This window comes from Spinacia oleracea, chromosome 3 (genome assembly GCF_020520425.1).
Source record: "Spinacia oleracea cultivar Varoflay chromosome 3, BTI_SOV_V1, whole genome shotgun sequence".
NCBI classification, from domain to species: domain Eukaryota; kingdom Viridiplantae; phylum Streptophyta; class Magnoliopsida; order Caryophyllales; family Amaranthaceae; genus Spinacia; species Spinacia oleracea.
This window is the reverse complement of record NC_079489.1, coordinates 96,879,588-96,896,338: the sequence shown is the minus strand read 5'-3', so window position 1 is coordinate 96,896,338 and position 16,751 is coordinate 96,879,588. Positions and strand designations below refer to the sequence as shown.

Here is a 16,751-nt window from a genome sequence, read left to right as displayed (position 1 = left end):
TCCATAACCTGAGTATTGACTCTAGCCTTAAGCCTAGCCTCACGCTGCGAAATTGATCCGGCATTCTGTCGCAATCGACCCAAAAGTCGAACAGAACGCATCCTGTCCCTTGTAGCTGATGAATTAAGCCCAAATACTGGAACACTGCTTAAAAAACCGAGATTCGTTAAATAAAAGGAGAAATAGCAAAGCCAAGTGGTTAGTTTTCTGAGAACCGTGACGCACCTCTCAAGGGTGCGTTGTAATGTGTCCCTCATATGATTTAATCGCTTTCATCACCCTTTTATAAAATTGTCAAACTATTAACTTGATTGATCTATCACGCCTAATAAGATAATACCTTGGACAATTAAATTATCATGCTAGGTACCTTAAATCAATCTAAATAAGATAATCACGATCGACTTAGTATTATGTGTTGCATATTGCTAAAATCAATTCAGAATAGTTTAATAGTTTAAACATATGTCCCTTCAATTATTTACGCTGAGCTAGTAAGGATAACCTGCCTCTAGAGTTATCGATGAGTACTCCTCTCGGTAGTTACAGTCCCCCGAACTCTCAATCTCTGCCCTGCGGGTGTACGTTGAGCGATCCCTACACCAGGGATCACAAGGGAACCTATGGCCGTCGTGGTCGAACTTAATTGCACTCCCTTTATGTCACGATAACCGGGTTTTGTTAGTTTTTCTCATTGTCGTTAAAAACTAAATGGTGACTCCTATATTACTAGTCGATTGGGTGTAAACTCACAGGAAATCTAACTACACTTGATCTGACGACGTCACGCCCACGAGGGACGAGGTCATGCATTAGCCTCGTGCTTTTTCGACCCCCTCACAGAGGCCATAAAACATACTCAATGTTTTGATGACAAAATTGAAATTTTGTTAATTTGCAAGAATAGTTTCACATCTATTGGTGCAAGTTTGTTTTAAGGATAAAAACCATCAAACATGAAATGGTGTTCACACAAAAAGCTAGATTATTTGCTAAAGATTACAAGCAAATTCACGGTGTGGATTGTGTTGAAACCTCATGCAAAATCGTAATGCTTAAGTCTATAATTCAAGCAATGCTTGCATATTGGTACATATGGCAATTGGATGACAAAACCTATTCCTCAATCAAATGTTGGAAGAAAACTATGTACATGTCATGTCATAGGATTTGTGGATCCAAATAATGCTTGAAATGAATGCTAGCTTATGAAATCTAAGTACAGATTTAAGCAAGCAATTGGGAATTGGAATTGTATTTTAGTGAAGCTAATAAGTATTTTAGTTTCATGAAATGTACATGATTCTTATCAAGGAGTACATAAAACTTAATTGGTCCTATGTGTGTCATACACATATCTCTCTATTGTGAAATAACATTCAAATGCTAATGACTTAGATTTGAAAATTATTCGTCAATGACGGACCAAGGCGAAACTTAGTGCATACTGGGTATTAAGATCCATTCACAAAGATCTTATAATATTGTTCTGGATTAAGTAATGGCATTTACTAAATCAAACACGAAAAACTCCATTGGAGATATTCGACCCATATGAATAAATCTAAGTAAAAGATGTTTGAACTATGTATAAACATTTACTAAGTTAAACATCAAAGGATCTAAGTAACATTCTTAACCTATATTATATGTCAAAGAATTTAGCTGGATTTAGTATCTACTGAAACTAGATGAGCTAAAGCTACATGAATAGAATTCAATTGGGAATTATTCTGCAAAAGAATTTATCATGTATGATATAATATGAGGATCGCCAAAAACGTATCGTATGGCTTTAGGCATGACGAACATATAATCTCTATTGATCTAAGTGAAGATCAACTAGATTGAGATCAAGAAAAACTTATGGTACTTGAAAAGGTACATAGGAACAGTTCTTGACTCAAGGAAATAAAGATATGCTAAATATTGATGCTACACGCATAAACACTGGAAAATGATCAAGAAACATCCCTTTGTAGTTAACCATTGGCAAGGACGAGCTATAGAGCATCGTGTTTTGAAATGGCAACATGGATTGGAGACCATGATTTGTTGCGTGGGAAATTAAACATTAATTTCTATGTTCTAAGATACAGATGGAAAGTCTTCCACATATCCGTGAACTGCTTGGATAAGAAAATCCAAACAAAGGATCATTAGCAACCTATACAGTTGAAGTAAAAGTAATTATTGCCTAAGAAGCAATGAAACAGGGTTGTTTAAGTTAAAGAGTTCTTCACTGAACTTGGGTGGATCACATGTCTGCTAACTTGATGGTTCTTCATTGCAAAATGCGTAGAACCACTACCTTAAGGGCAATTCTAGTTGGTCAAGCTTAAGGCGGATCCGGACGTGCTGTGGACTATCTACGGAGGGACGACACTTGGAGTCCTAAAGACTTGTTCTTGTTCGGTTCCGGCGCAGCTAGGAAGGGCACGCTACAAAGTGTATGCATCTGAATTATGCTAAATGATTATGTGTTAATAATATGTTTCTTGGCTTTATGGTTTTTCCGCATGATTTATGTTTATTCATATGTATCATAACCTAACAGTGGTATCACGAGCCTCTTATTAGTTTCATAATCTAAATTGCATGAACATGGTTAAATTTTACAAATTTGCAAGGAATTAAAGGGGTGATTAGTTTTCGTAATTAATTGCAAATTGCGTTTATTTAATTATATGTACGCAGTTTTTCGGCAGAATATTCGTTACTCAACCAAATCGAGTGATTTTTGTGTCAATTTCGCATGTAAAAGGCATTCTAAAATTTTGACAAAAATTCATATTTTTCGGCCGAAACCAGAATTCCCAAATTCGAAGCCTAACTATGACTTTTCGGAGGTTTAAGTTTTTCGAACGCAAAAGTTTGTAAATTTAAGATGCTAAATTGAATATTTGCAATTCTTGTTGATAAATCTTGAGTTTTTTATTGACCTACAGTATATGTTTAACAATTATGAATGCCTAGACTTGTTAATTATACAACCTAATTTGTAATTATGATTAATTTGTTGAAATTCGAATAATTTAGAATTGATTTGTTTTTCATAATTAATTAATAATTTAATTAGGTATCCATGATTAAAATCCACCATAAAAATTGTGAATTTATGTTAAATTTTAAATTTTTATGACCTAGATTTGAATCCATGTTAATCAGAAATTAATTGATTAATAAATTTTCCATTTTTCGCCCTAAAATTATGAAATTAATATGATTTATTAATTTGTCGTTAATTTTAAATTAAAAATTTTAAATTTTTATGAAAACGCTCATAAATGTTGCACGCACAAAGCAAAGGAAGCTACGTGTTACCCTTAAGGGGTGTTGTATAGTGCGGGCACGCGACGACGAGCAAGGGAGCTCGTCGCCCGTGCGGTACGAATGCAGCGAGCAGCATAGCATGGCGCGCGCGCGAAGCAAAGGTGCTGGCCGTGTGTGCTATGCGATGGGCGTGGGCGAGGGGCAGGGCAAAGCGAGCAGTCGCGTGTGGGCAGCAAGCGAGCTGCGCCACAGCGCGCACTGCCTCGCGCCAGCGAGCGATGGCTCGCGTGCAGTGAGCGATGCCTCGCGAGGGAAAGCAGCAGCAGGCGCGACACAGCACAGAGACTGCGCGCAGCGTGGCCAGTGATGGCTACGTGTTGCATGGAGCTATGTGTGCCTTGTGCAGCGACTAGTCGTGCACACGATGGGACTTGGGTGCAAGCTCAAGTGCTCGTCGTGTTACAATTGAATCGTTTTGAATTTTAATTTGAGATTTTCAGTTCGGAAATAATTTTAATTAATTTGAAAATTGATAATTTAAATTGTTTTCTCGGATTTTAATTTTGAATATTATAATTATTATAAATTTTATTTATACTAATTATTTTACTAAAGTTAAACCTTGAATTAATTTAAATTCATTTATATCAACTAAAAAATAAATTAAATAAATGGATTCAATTAGAAATTTATATGAGCTTTAAATTTTAATTAAATTTGTACGTTTCCGGTTAGACTAGAAATACAATTTTATGTTTAAAATTAGTAAAGCATATAAATTTATTGGTTTAAGTGGGAGCAATTTTAGTCATAAACTCTTGATTAGGTCTACAAATCCTTTAAGGTTAAACAACTTGATTAGAATTAATAAGGACTGCATAATTGGTAGATTATTGGTGCCCTTGATTAATTGCTGCAAATATTTATGTGATGCATACAATGTGTTTTACTAACCAGCTATGTGGGCCATTCATGACAATGAATGGGTGAATGGTATATATTGTATATGTACTGTTTTGCAGGTTATGAAGTGACTAGTATGGCCCAAATAGGATAGAAAATATGGTCTGCGTACCATTAATTTGAATGTAATTGGTCTAATGCACCAAATTTGTTTTTCAATTCAAATATGGTCTGCGTACCATCAAATAGTTGAAATTAGTTTAATTATAGCTGATGCTGTTTGAAGAAAATGGCGCCTCCCACGGTGAAATTCAAGACGGAGTTTCCAATCCATTTTTAAGACGGACTTTGAAGTTGAAGCTTCAAGATGAAGTCGGGCCATACTAGATCACATTTATTTTATTCATGCTTTAAGTTATTTATTACTTTTAAATATGTCTTAAATATGCATGAGATTGAAGCTTGATTATGTTGCATGATTAAGGGTTTTAGTTCACTTAAAATCTAACCAACATAGTAAGAGCCTTAAGTTCCAAACATAAAAACTAAGTTAAAAGGTGCCATGCCAAAATAACACTTACTTCGATAACCTTTACATCAATCTAGTAATAGATTACGCTCAGCGAGGTGTTACTTATTGATCCGAAAGGGGTAAGGTACACAAACAATTGTGAGTACATGTTATTTTTGGTGAAACTCAACGATATAAGTAAGGAGTCCTTTTATGTCGTGGCAAAATCGATAGGTTTACCTAATAAGCTCTTAGACGTACCTATCAACCAAGAGTAGTTTCTAGACTATTATCAAAAGGCTTTTGCTTACCTAAAAGATTTTAGAATTAGTCTATATACATAATGTCCTTAATTCTTCAATGGGTTTTAGGATCTTGGAATCATTTTATTCACACCTGCCGGAACACAAAACTTGAATAAAATGCTTACTAAACATTAAATTATGCATGTATGCTAGAATTTCAGTTTATTAAGAGAAACTGTGAATGATTATTTATTTGTTTGTTTATTCTTTTTGAATTGTAGTTTTAATTATGGCAAACAACAATTCATTCAACATTCGATCAATTCTCGAAAAGGAGAAGTTGAACGGGAAAAACTTCCTTGACTGGCAAAGGAACTTGCAAATAGTTCTTATGCAGGAAGGAAAGGAGTATGTCCTGGAAGAGGCAATGCCCGAAGCCGCAGGCGAAGGGGTCACTCAGGCAGCCATCAATCATTGGATTGACGCTAACAAGGATGTGAAATGTCTAATGCTTGCAACCATGGGTGCAGATCTGCAGAAAACGTTCATCAACTCAGATGCTTTCTCGATCATCAGTGAGTTAAAGAACATGTTCCAAGATCTGGCTCGAGTCGAAAGGTTCGAGACCCATAGGCAAATTCTTGAGACCAAGCTTAAGAAAGGTTAGCCCGTAAGTCCCATAAGTCATTTTAGTCAAAATATGAACTATAATGAACAAATGAGCCTTAAATGTGCATAACATGACCAAAGTAGGCGAGAATGAGTGTTTGAAACATAAAAATAAGTATATTAAACATCTAAAAGGATTAAAATACTTATTTAGGTTCACTGGTTAAAAGTTGGAATCAAAATAAGTCGGTTTAGTCAAAATGTGACCTATATTGATCAAACGAGCCTTAAATGTGTATAAGTTGACCAAAGTAGGTGAGAATAAGTCTTTGAAATATTATAGTAAGTCTAAAGAACATGTAAATGGTTTCAAATACTTATTTAAGTTCATTAGTTGAATGTTAGGAGCGAAATAAGTCATTTTAGTCAAAATATGAACTATAATGAACAAACGAGCCTTAAATGTGTATAACATGACCAAAGTAGGTAAGAATGAGTGTTTGAAACATAAAACTAAGTATACTAAACATCCAAAGGGTTTAAAATACTTATTTAGATCATTGGTTGAAAGTTAGTAGAGAAATAAGCCATTTTTATTATTATGGTTCATTATTTCATTGTTGTGAGCAAATTATGTCTTACTTTATTATACCATACAATATTTTTAATATAACTAACATTTTTTTTTCTTGATGGTCGATCTTCTTTAGGTATTCAACAATCCGTGGGAGCAGTCTTTTACCATTGAGTAGATAAATGAAGTTCAAGAAAAGTTTGCAAACTTCATTTCCATTTATTGTCTTTGATATTTTCTTGTAGTGAATCTTAGATATGGATGCTAGTTTTTCATAGGATTTTAATGTAATCAATTTTTTATATTTACAATTATATATTATTCAATTTAATTATCTATATAATTGGATACTTTTATTATGTGATTTGTGGAGGTTAACTAGTGGGCGTGGTCTAATTGTATAATATATGTAGCAGGGATATCAGTTATATAACAAATTTCTATATCAAGTGCGGCTCATTTATATATCAAGTGCGGCTCCTTTTTATGCTTGTCCTGCCCATTTTTATGTCAAGTGCGGGCTAATTTCCGAAATTGGCAGCACTAAATTTGTCAAGTGCGGGCTAATTTCCAAAATTGGCAACACCAAATTTGTCAAGTGCGGGCTCATTTCCAAAATGGGAAGCACAAACTTTGTCAAGTGCGGGCTCATATTACAAAATTGGCAGCACCAAATTTGTCAAGTGCGGGCTCATTTTGTAAATTGGCAGCACTTGAAGCATCAAGTGCTGCCAATATTTTGGCAGCACTTGAGAAACATCAAGTGCGGGCACGCCATGTGCTGAACACGTAAAAGCCCGTACTTAACCCCTCAAAATAAGCCCGCACTTGAGCTTTTGTCCTCTAGTGTCAAAATGATTGGACTCATTGAGAATATGAGTCGGCTGGATCAGCAATTCTCTCAGGAAATGGTTGTAGACACCATCCTCCATTCTCTTCATAGCGGGTATGATCAGTTCAAGCTGAACTACAGTATGAATAGTCTTAAAAAAACGCTCACTGAGCTTCACGGTATGCTGAAGACCGCTGAAAAGACGCTCAAAAGTGATAAGCAAGATGTGCTTTTGGTGCGTGGGGGCAAGTTCATGAAATCTGGAAAGAAGAGGAATGCTAAGAAAGGTGGCAACAAGGCCAGCCCAACTAAACAAACTGGCGCCAAGTCTGAAAAAAGGAAGGTCAGTCAAACCACTTCTGAATCTTAATGCTTCTACTGCAAGAAGAAGGGGCATTTGAAGAGAGATTGCTTGAAGCTAAAGGAAGATCAGAAGAACGGAACAGTCGTTCCATCTTCAAGTATTTTCGTTATAGACTGTATACTTGCTAATTCAACTTCTTGGGTATTAGATACAGGTTGTGGCTCACACTTATGTTCCAATCCACAGGGACTAAGAAGAAGTAGAAGGTTAAGCAAGGGTGAAGTCGACCTACGAGTGGGAAATGGAGCACGGATTGCTGCATTAGCTGTAGGAACTTATTATTTGTCGTTGCCCTCTGGGCTAGTTTTGGAACTGGAAGATTGTTTCCATGTTCCAAGTCTTACTAAAAACATCACTTCTGTTTCTTGCTTAGATGCTAAGGGATTTTCCTTTTTGATAAAAGACAATAGTTGTTCGTTTTAGTTTAAAGAGATGTTTTATGGATCTGCTAGATTAGTCAATGGACTTTATTTATTAGATCACGACAAACAAGTTTATATCATAAATACCAAAAACGCCAAATTAAAAAAGGATGATTCAGATCTCACCTATCTGTGGCATTTTCGATTAGGCCATATTAACTTGAAACCCATAGAAAGACTTCAAAAGGAAGAATTCTAGAACCATTTGACTTAGAGGATTATGGTAAGTGCGAATCATGTTTACTTGGGAAAATGACAAAGCAACCTTTCTCTAAAGTTGGAGAAAGAGCAACTGAACTATTGGGTTTAATCCATACAGATATATGTGGACCAATGAGTACAAATGCTAGAGGTGGTTTCAGCTACTTTATCACTTTCACTGATGACTTCAGTAGATATGGTTATGTCTACCTAATGAAGCATAAGTCTAAATCCTTTGACAAATTCAAGGAATTTCAGCGTGAAGTAAAGAATCAATTAGGCAAGAAGATTAAGGCACTGCGGTCTGATAGAGGCGGTGAATATCTGAGCTATGAATTTGATGACCATCTGAAAGAATGTGGAATTCTATCAGAATTGACTCCTCCTGGAACACCACAATGGAACGGTGTGTCGGAACGGAGGAACAGAACCTTGCTAGACATGGTTAGATCAATGATGGGTCAGGCCGAACTTCCAATAGAATTTGGGGGACATGCACTAAATACAGCTGCACTCACTATAAATAGAGCTCCGTCTAAAGCTGTTGAAAAGACTCCATATGAGTTATGGTTTGGAAAGCCTCCAAATGTGTCTTTTCTTAAGATTTGGGGATGTGAAGTATACGTCAAACGATTAATTTCAGACAAACTTCATCCAAAATCTGACAAATGTATCCTTGTGGGCTATCCAAAGGAGACAAATGGGTATTACTTCTACAATACATCTGAGAACAAGGTGTTTGTTGCCCGAGATGGTATCTTTTGGAAAAGGATCACATTTCCAAAATGACAAGTGGGAGAAAAGTAGACCTCGGAGAAACTCGAGTCGAACAACAAACTCTAGAGAATGCTCAAGATCACATTGAGGATGAAACTCAGAGATCTTTAGAAGTATCTAGTGAGAATCATGATCAATCTAGAAATGTAACCCCGCGTAGATCGCAGAGATATAGATCTCAACCGGAAAGGTACTTAGGTATTTTGACGAACGAGAGCTATGACGTTCTATTACTTGAAAGTGATGAACCTGCGACTTACAAACAAGCTATGACGAGCCCTAGCTCCAAGCAATGGCATGAAGCAATGCAATCTCAATTAGACTCCATGTCTGAAAACCAAGTATGGGATTTGGTCGATTTGCCAGATGGCTACCAAGCCATAGGAAGCAAATGGGTTTTCAAACTGAAAAAGGACAAGGATGGAAAACTTGAAGTTTTCAAAGCTAGATTGGTTGAAAAAGGTTACAGGCAAGTCCACGGTGTGGATTACGATGAAACCTTTTCACCAGTTGCAATGCTAAAGTCTATTCGAATAATGTTAGCAATCGCTTCATATTACGATTACGAAATATGGCAGATGGATGTCAAAACCGCTTTCTTAAATGGCGTTTTAACATAAACTGTGTTTATGACACAGCCTGAGGGTTTTGAGGATCCAAAGAATGCTAAAAAGGTATGCAAGCTAAAGAAATCAATCTACGGATTGAAGCAGGCATCCAGGAGCTGGAATATACGTTTTGATGAAGCAGTTAGTGACTTTGGTTTCATCAAGAACGCAGACGAATCTTGTGTATACAAGAAGGTCAGTGGGAGAAAAATTTCTTTTCTAGTACTATATGTCGACGACATATTACTTATCGGAAATGACATTCCTATGTTGAACTCTGTCAAGATTTGGCTTGGGAAATGTTTTTCGATGAAGGATCTAGGAGAAGCACAGTACATATTGGGCATCAAGATTTACAGTGATAGATCTAAAAAGATGATTGGACTTAGTCAAAGCACTTATATTAATAAGGTGCTTGAAAGGTTCAAGATGGCAGACTCCAAGCGAGGCTACCTACCTATGTCTCATGGAATGACTCTAAGCAAGACTTAGTGCCCAAAAACACTTGATGAGCGTAGACGAATGAGTCGGATTCCATATCCATCATTGATTGGTTCAATAATGTATGCTATGATATGTACACGCCCCGATGTTGCGTACGCACTCAGTGCTACGAGCAGATACCAGTCAGACCCAGGAGAGGCACATTGGACTGCTGCCAATATTCTGAAGTACCTGAAAAGGCACAAAGATGATTCCTGGTCTATGGTGGAGATGATGAATTAATTGTTAAAGGCTATACGGACGCAAGTTTCCAAACCGACAAAGATGATTTCAGATCACAGCCTGGGTTTGTCTTCTGCCTCAACGGAAGTACAGTATGCTGGAAAAGTGCTAAGCAAAGCACCATAGCGGATTCTACAACTGAAGCGTAGTACATTGCTGCACATGAAGCAGCAAAGGAAGCTATATGGCTAAGGAAGTTCATAGGTGAACTTGGTGTAGTCCCCTCCATTAAAGGACCAATAGTCCTATATTGTGATAATAACGGAGCTATTGCACAGGCAAAGGAGCCTAGACACCACCGAAGAGTCAAGCATGTACTTCGTGGATTTCACCTTCTATGAGAGTTCGTTGAAAGAAAAGAAGTCGAGATAAGCAAGATTGGAACTGATGACAACATATCAGATCCATTGACTAAACCTCTGCGGCAGGCGAAGCACAACTCGCACACTGCAGCTTAGGGAATCAAGCATATTGGAGAATGGCTATGATGTCCTTGTTTAATGTTTTAAAGTTTTAGAGTTTAATTCTTTGTAAAACATTATTGGTTAATCATTCACAATAAATGAATAGAATTCATTTTTCCATTTAATTTGTGGTTTATTAAATGATGAGTCCCTTCAATTTGACGATATATTCAAGATAGACTGTCAAGACCAGTCCTGTGACTAAGAAATGTCTATCAAGTGAACTTGAATGTCAAAAGTTGAAAATGGTCCCTGGTCGGAGTTTTCTATAAAGATGGACGCATAGAAAACGTTAGACGACTAGAATGCAAGATGACTAGTAGTTCTGTTTCTTGAACTATGTGGACATGGAAATTTCATAATCATTTGCATAGATACTTACTTTGGGAAGACTAGTATCGGACAGACCTATGAAACTTTACTGTAAGAGATGAAAATCTGTCATGAGTAAATTTCATTAAAATTATTAGACACTAAATCCTCAATACCTGAGTGATTTGAGATTACTTGTTTGAGAACTGCTTACTTGGACTTTGACCAACCGTCGAACCGTAAAAGGAGGCTATAAAGGCAACGCTCAGGTAATCACCTATCAAACGAATTCTAATCTCAAGATCGCAAGATTGGGATTGTCCTCCCATTAATCTGGATGAGATGCTTAAAAGTTGTACAAGGCCACTCGGAGCGCTAGAAACTGTAAAATGCATGGCCGTGCTCGGATGAATCATGGGCTATGATTATCTGTTTATTTGATCAGTTGAACTCTGAAACCGAGAAACACCTCTGGACGTAATAAGGATGACAACTCTTACCTTATGTTCAAGAGCAAGCATCGAGCGACAAAGGAATTAGGAAATGCACACTTGTCCCTAAGGACAAGTGGGAGACTGAAGGAAATAATGCCCTTGGTCCAAGTATGCATTTAATGTTAAGTCTAATTAATGCGGTTCAATATTAATTAACAAGTTAATAATTCAGTGAGATCAAGTGAGCTGAATGCCTAGCTAGACGCCGCTTCAGTTCAAGTGGAATTAAGGATGTTAATCCACAGCTTACTCTTGACTGAACCCAAAGGGTCACACAAATAGTACGTAAACGGATCAAGTATTTAATGGCATTAAATACTCCATCTATGGATATTCGGAATCGACGGATCTTGGTTTCAGTGGGAGCTGAGATCGTCAAAGGCAAGCAAGTGAATACTCCGGAAACGATGATATTGTCGGAAACGGAAATATGGATCGTATCGCAAATATAAATATTATCCAAGTCGTAGATGTTGCAGGAAACGGAAACATGGTACGTATCGAAAAATATTATTGGAAATGGAAATATTACTGGAATCGGAAATATTGCTGGAAACGGAAATATTGTGAGAATCGGAAATATTATCGAAATCGGAAAATAATTCCGGAAACGGAAATATTAAATATTTGTTCGAAAACAGAAATTAATTCCGGAATCGGAAATATTAAATATTGTTCGTATCGGAAATAAGTTCCGGAATCGAGAATTTAATCGGAAGCGTATCGTACGAATTAGCATCGGACGAGGCCTGCCAGACGAAGGCCCAGCACAAAGCCGGGCCATCGCCCAGCAAGCAAACACGCATCAAACACACGCCAAGCTCGACCAGGCCCAGCCAAGCCTTGGCGCGCGCGCATAATTGGTTGCGGGCTGTGCGTCGTACGTGGGCCGCGAGGCTTGCGCATGGGCGTGCGGCTCGTGCGTGCGTGAGTGTTTGTGAATCCTAAAGCTATCGGGATTCTACATATGATTAAATCCTAATCCTAAAAGATAAATTAATTGATTTAGAGTTCTATTAGGATTCTAAGTTAATTAATTCGTATCCTAGTAGGATTATAATTCCTTTCCATAAACTCTATAAATAGGTGCCTAGGGTCATATATTTACATCGAGAATTGAAGTATTCAAAGGTAAGATTTTCAAGAAAAATCAGTCCCTCTCTTGCCCCATAATAGCCGAATTTCATACTACCTTAAGGGCGATTCTAGTTGGTCAAGCTTAAGGCGGATCCCGACGTGCTGTGGACTATCTACGGAGGGACGACACTTGGAGTCCAAAAGACTTGTTCTTGTTCGGTTCGGGCGCAGCTAGGGAGGGCACGCTACAAAGTGTATGCATCTGAATTATGCTAAATGATTATGTGTTAATAATATGTTTCCTGGCTTTATGGTTTTTCCGCATGATTTATGTTTATTCATATGTATCATAACCTAACACATTAGTCATTGGTCGTCCACCTTTCAATGACCTGGATTAGGGATCCTTTGTGACTTCAATATTCAAGTTCACTTATGGGTGTTTCTTTGTCGAAGAAACCATCATGATATCCCATTTGAATGTTTTGAATCACATGTACTTATCATTTAATACTAATTAAATGAATATGAAATAATAAATTTCATAAAAATGAAATGGTTAAACCAATTGTTTTAAACACAGATCTAACAGATAATCTAAAACAAAACTTAGAAAATCAAAGCCATTCTCCAATATGCTTGATTCCCTTGGGGGCTACATGTGCGCTGTGCTTCTCTTGTGGCAATGGTTTAGTCAATGGATCCGCGACGTTGTCGTCAGTTCCAACCTTGTAAATCTCGGTTTCTTTCCTTTCAACGATCTCTGGAAGTATATGACATCGCCGCAGTACGTGCTTGGACTTCTAGTGGCTCCTAGGATCCTTTGCCTGGGCAATGGCTCCGCTATTGTCGCAATACAAAGCCATTGGTCCTTTAATGGAGGGGACAACCCCAAGTTCTTCGATGAACTTCCGAATCCAAACAGCTTCCTTTGCTACTTCTGAGGCAACAATGTACTCGGCTTCAGTTGTAGAATCCGCAATAGTGCTTTGCTTAGCACTCTTCCAGCTTACTGCTCCGCCATTAAGGCAGAACACAAACCCAGACTGTGATCTGAAATCATCTCTGTCGGTTTGAAAGCTTGCGTCCGTATAGCCCTTAACAATCAACTCATCTGTACCACCATAGACGAGAAACTGATCCTTAGTCCTTTTCATGTACTTTAGGATGTTCTTGGCGGCAGTCCAATGCGCCTCACCTAGTTCTGACTGGTACCTGCTCGTTGCATTGAGTGCATACGAAACATTCGGCCTTGTAGAAATCATCTCTATTATATAAGCCAGCTCCTGAGGTCATTTTTGTAAATTGACTTTTCGTGTCCCCGTTAAATTTACTAAAATACCCTCCTCATCTTCTTATTCAACTTAATAAAGCGTTACACTCATCTTCTGAGAAAATTGAGAAAGCGTTACACTGATTCAACCCTTCCCCATATTCCTCCCGTTTTCTCTCTCCTTCGATCTTCTTCATCTTCCTCAAATCCTCTCCTTCCTCTCCTCGATCTTCTTCATCTTCTGCAACATGGGTTTTAGGGTTTCTAGAAAAAATTTCATTGGAGGTGAGATATTCAAATTGAAACTTTCGTAATAAATAATCAAATTTAGGGGTTTAGGAAAGGGGATTGGAGTATAGATAAGAACAAATTGAAGGTCGATAATGGAGGAGAGAGAAGACTATGGTGGGTGATTAACCTAGAAATCCACGATGGTGGTGAATATCCTCCGCCGCCGTCAACGATATATGTGGATTTCTAGGTTTTTTTAGCTTTTGATTTCTGCATTTTCTTAGCTTTTGACTTATGGGTTTTTGTTTGACAATCTAATACGAATTGATAACCGGTATTTGATTTGTGTTTTTACTATTCTCTTGATTTCGTGGATGTGAATGATGTGTTTCATTTTTAATATCCAGTTGAAGCTCTCAAAAATGCAGTTGAAGGTTCATCGGCAAGGTTAGTAACATTTTATTTTTAGATTTATAAATTGATTTTAAGAAAAAAAATCTAGGGTTTTTTTTATTTCAGTTTTTAATTTCTTTTGCAAGAATAAGAACAAATTAACAATTAGAGGTTTATGTATTGCGTTTGCTGCTTTATCTGAGATGATGATGTTCATCTCTTCTTCATCATCTCTGACGACTGATCTATTGAGTTTGAAGGTTTGGGATATGCGGAGGTTTTTGTTCATCCATATTTTTGAATTTTGTATTGTGTATTTTAAACTAAGAGGATCGGAGGAGATGATGATGATTGTAAATTGGCGTTTAATTGTAAGGAGCTGATTTCTTGATCGAATTGATTGGTTAGTTAATGCTTAATTAATTTTGAGAAATATAAGTCAAGTATTTGAATTATTTGAGAGTGACAGAGATGACTAGAAAGGACGGCTAAATTAAGGAACTAATTATGATTTGAACATAGCGTTTTTAGATTCCAAATTTTTGGTTAAACCTAAGAGCAAGATCAAGGGGGTAACAATTGTATGATAATTGGAGGTGTGCTTTCGGACAATGTGCTGATTCTGTATGACATCTTAAGTTTTTATGAACGTTCGCTTGATTTTACCAGTTAGTTAAGCCATACTCATTGTCAATTCAACTTAGCAAGTCCTACTTTGTATTCTGTGATCAAACTTGATGTAATCCTTAGGAGCCCCCTCTTCCGTTTCAGTTAATCTTAATTTCAAAGTTCACATTGAATTTAGACTCCACTTGAAATGATGAATTAGTAGTAGTTATGACAATAACTATGATTCAGATTATAGTCAGGGTGATCAATAAGGAGTAGCAAGTGCCACTTTCTCCGGTAGAGTTTGCTTCACAGGTTGTTTGTTAAAAATAAGTTAAAGTTCCATGCTTGAATCTAATCCGTTTCATCAGGCAGGGACAACTTCAGTGTAGAATAATAAAGAGAGTGAGGGTGTTGGAGTGGTGATGATGAAGAAGATGAAAAGAGAAAGAGGAGGGTCTAAATGAAACAAATTTCATCTAACGCGGCGTTACCAGGTTGTTTTCTCTCCTCTGTGATTTGAATTATTTTGTTTTTATTTTTTAAAATTATGATACTGAAAACTATTTGATGTATTTGAATTACTCATTTAATTGGGTGTTTTTGTTGGTTCTTTTTGGTAATTTGTTTGATTTTGATGGAGTTTGTATTGTATTGAATGGAGAAATTTCAGTAATTTGGGTTGATTTGGATCATGATGGTCGGATTAGTGGTGCCGAAGCGGTCGCTTTTTTTTCAAGGATCAATTCTAAGCATCCCTTTTGCTGTCTATGGGCTTGCAGCTTCACGATATAACTTATGTCCAGGTATAAATGCGACTGTAAAATATCATTCCCTTTTGTATTTCTCATGTAGTCACGTGTTCTATTTCTTAGAATTGATTTTATTATATGGAAGCAGGACCAGAATCCTAGATGAAGTTAGAAAGACAACAATCTTGCATATATTCTGGAAAGTTATGGTGAAATTCTACAAGTATTTAACTGATGGTGTCTATCTTGGGGGATATACTTTGCTGTCTTATCAATGCAAGGGTAACACAATTATATATTCTGGACATTCTAAAATAGTATTAAAGTCCCCTAAATGTTTCATCATAATCATTAATAATGTATGTATGTATTGTAGGACAGTCTTTGGAAAAAAATAGACGACGAACAAGCAGCCTCAAGTACTAGAGGTGACTTATATTACTTACTCTCTCGATGAAATGCACTAAAGAAACACAATCCCTTCCCTACCAGAAGTGCATTGTTTATTCTTCTTCCCATGAACTATTTACATAACTACATATGTGACTCTACAATTAATAATTTAGCATTTAATCGCTCGAGCTTTCTCGATTATATGGCACAGACATGGTGTTGTTTGACCAAGTTGAAAACATTGGGAGAAGGTAAAGCCTTAATTTTATTTCGTCGTTGCAGGTTGTGAAATTTTTTTGTCAATGAGTTTTTTATTATAAAATATTGTTATTAGACATGTTGATTGTCGGGTCAGTTTGGGTCACTTCTTAGCTTCAATTTGGGTTTTTATAATCCCTATTTGGATAAGTTTGTACGCTTGGAGCGTGACTCGAACCTCTGTTGTATATCAGTAACATTTGATTTGATGGGTCTAAATTGCAGTTTTAATACAAATGGTAAATTATTTCGAACCAAGCCAGTATCCCAGCATATTAGCACGCTTGCACTACAGTATCCCAGCATATTAGTATCTAAGTATCTACCAACTGACATACTTGCAGAAAATATATTTCTGCACAACTGTTTTTGGAGTATCTTGAACTTGAGGGCTGCAGTTCTGCTTCTGCAAATGACGACAGCCTATAATCAATTTTTTTTGAAATGTTG

The 16,751-nt window shown here is 36.9% G+C and overlaps 1 long non-coding RNA gene across 1 annotated transcript; it reads left to right on the top strand.

The window, feature by feature from the left end:
* Window positions 1–15,261: 15,261 nt before the first annotated feature.
* Window positions 15,262–16,209, top strand: LOC130469199 (uncharacterized). The gene is made up of 3 exons (XR_008929598.1): window positions 15,262–15,395; window positions 15,572–15,932; window positions 16,027–16,209. It is a non-coding gene; the product is annotated as an uncharacterized lncRNA (long non-coding RNA).
* The last annotated feature ends 542 nt before the right edge of the window (window positions 16,210–16,751 follow it).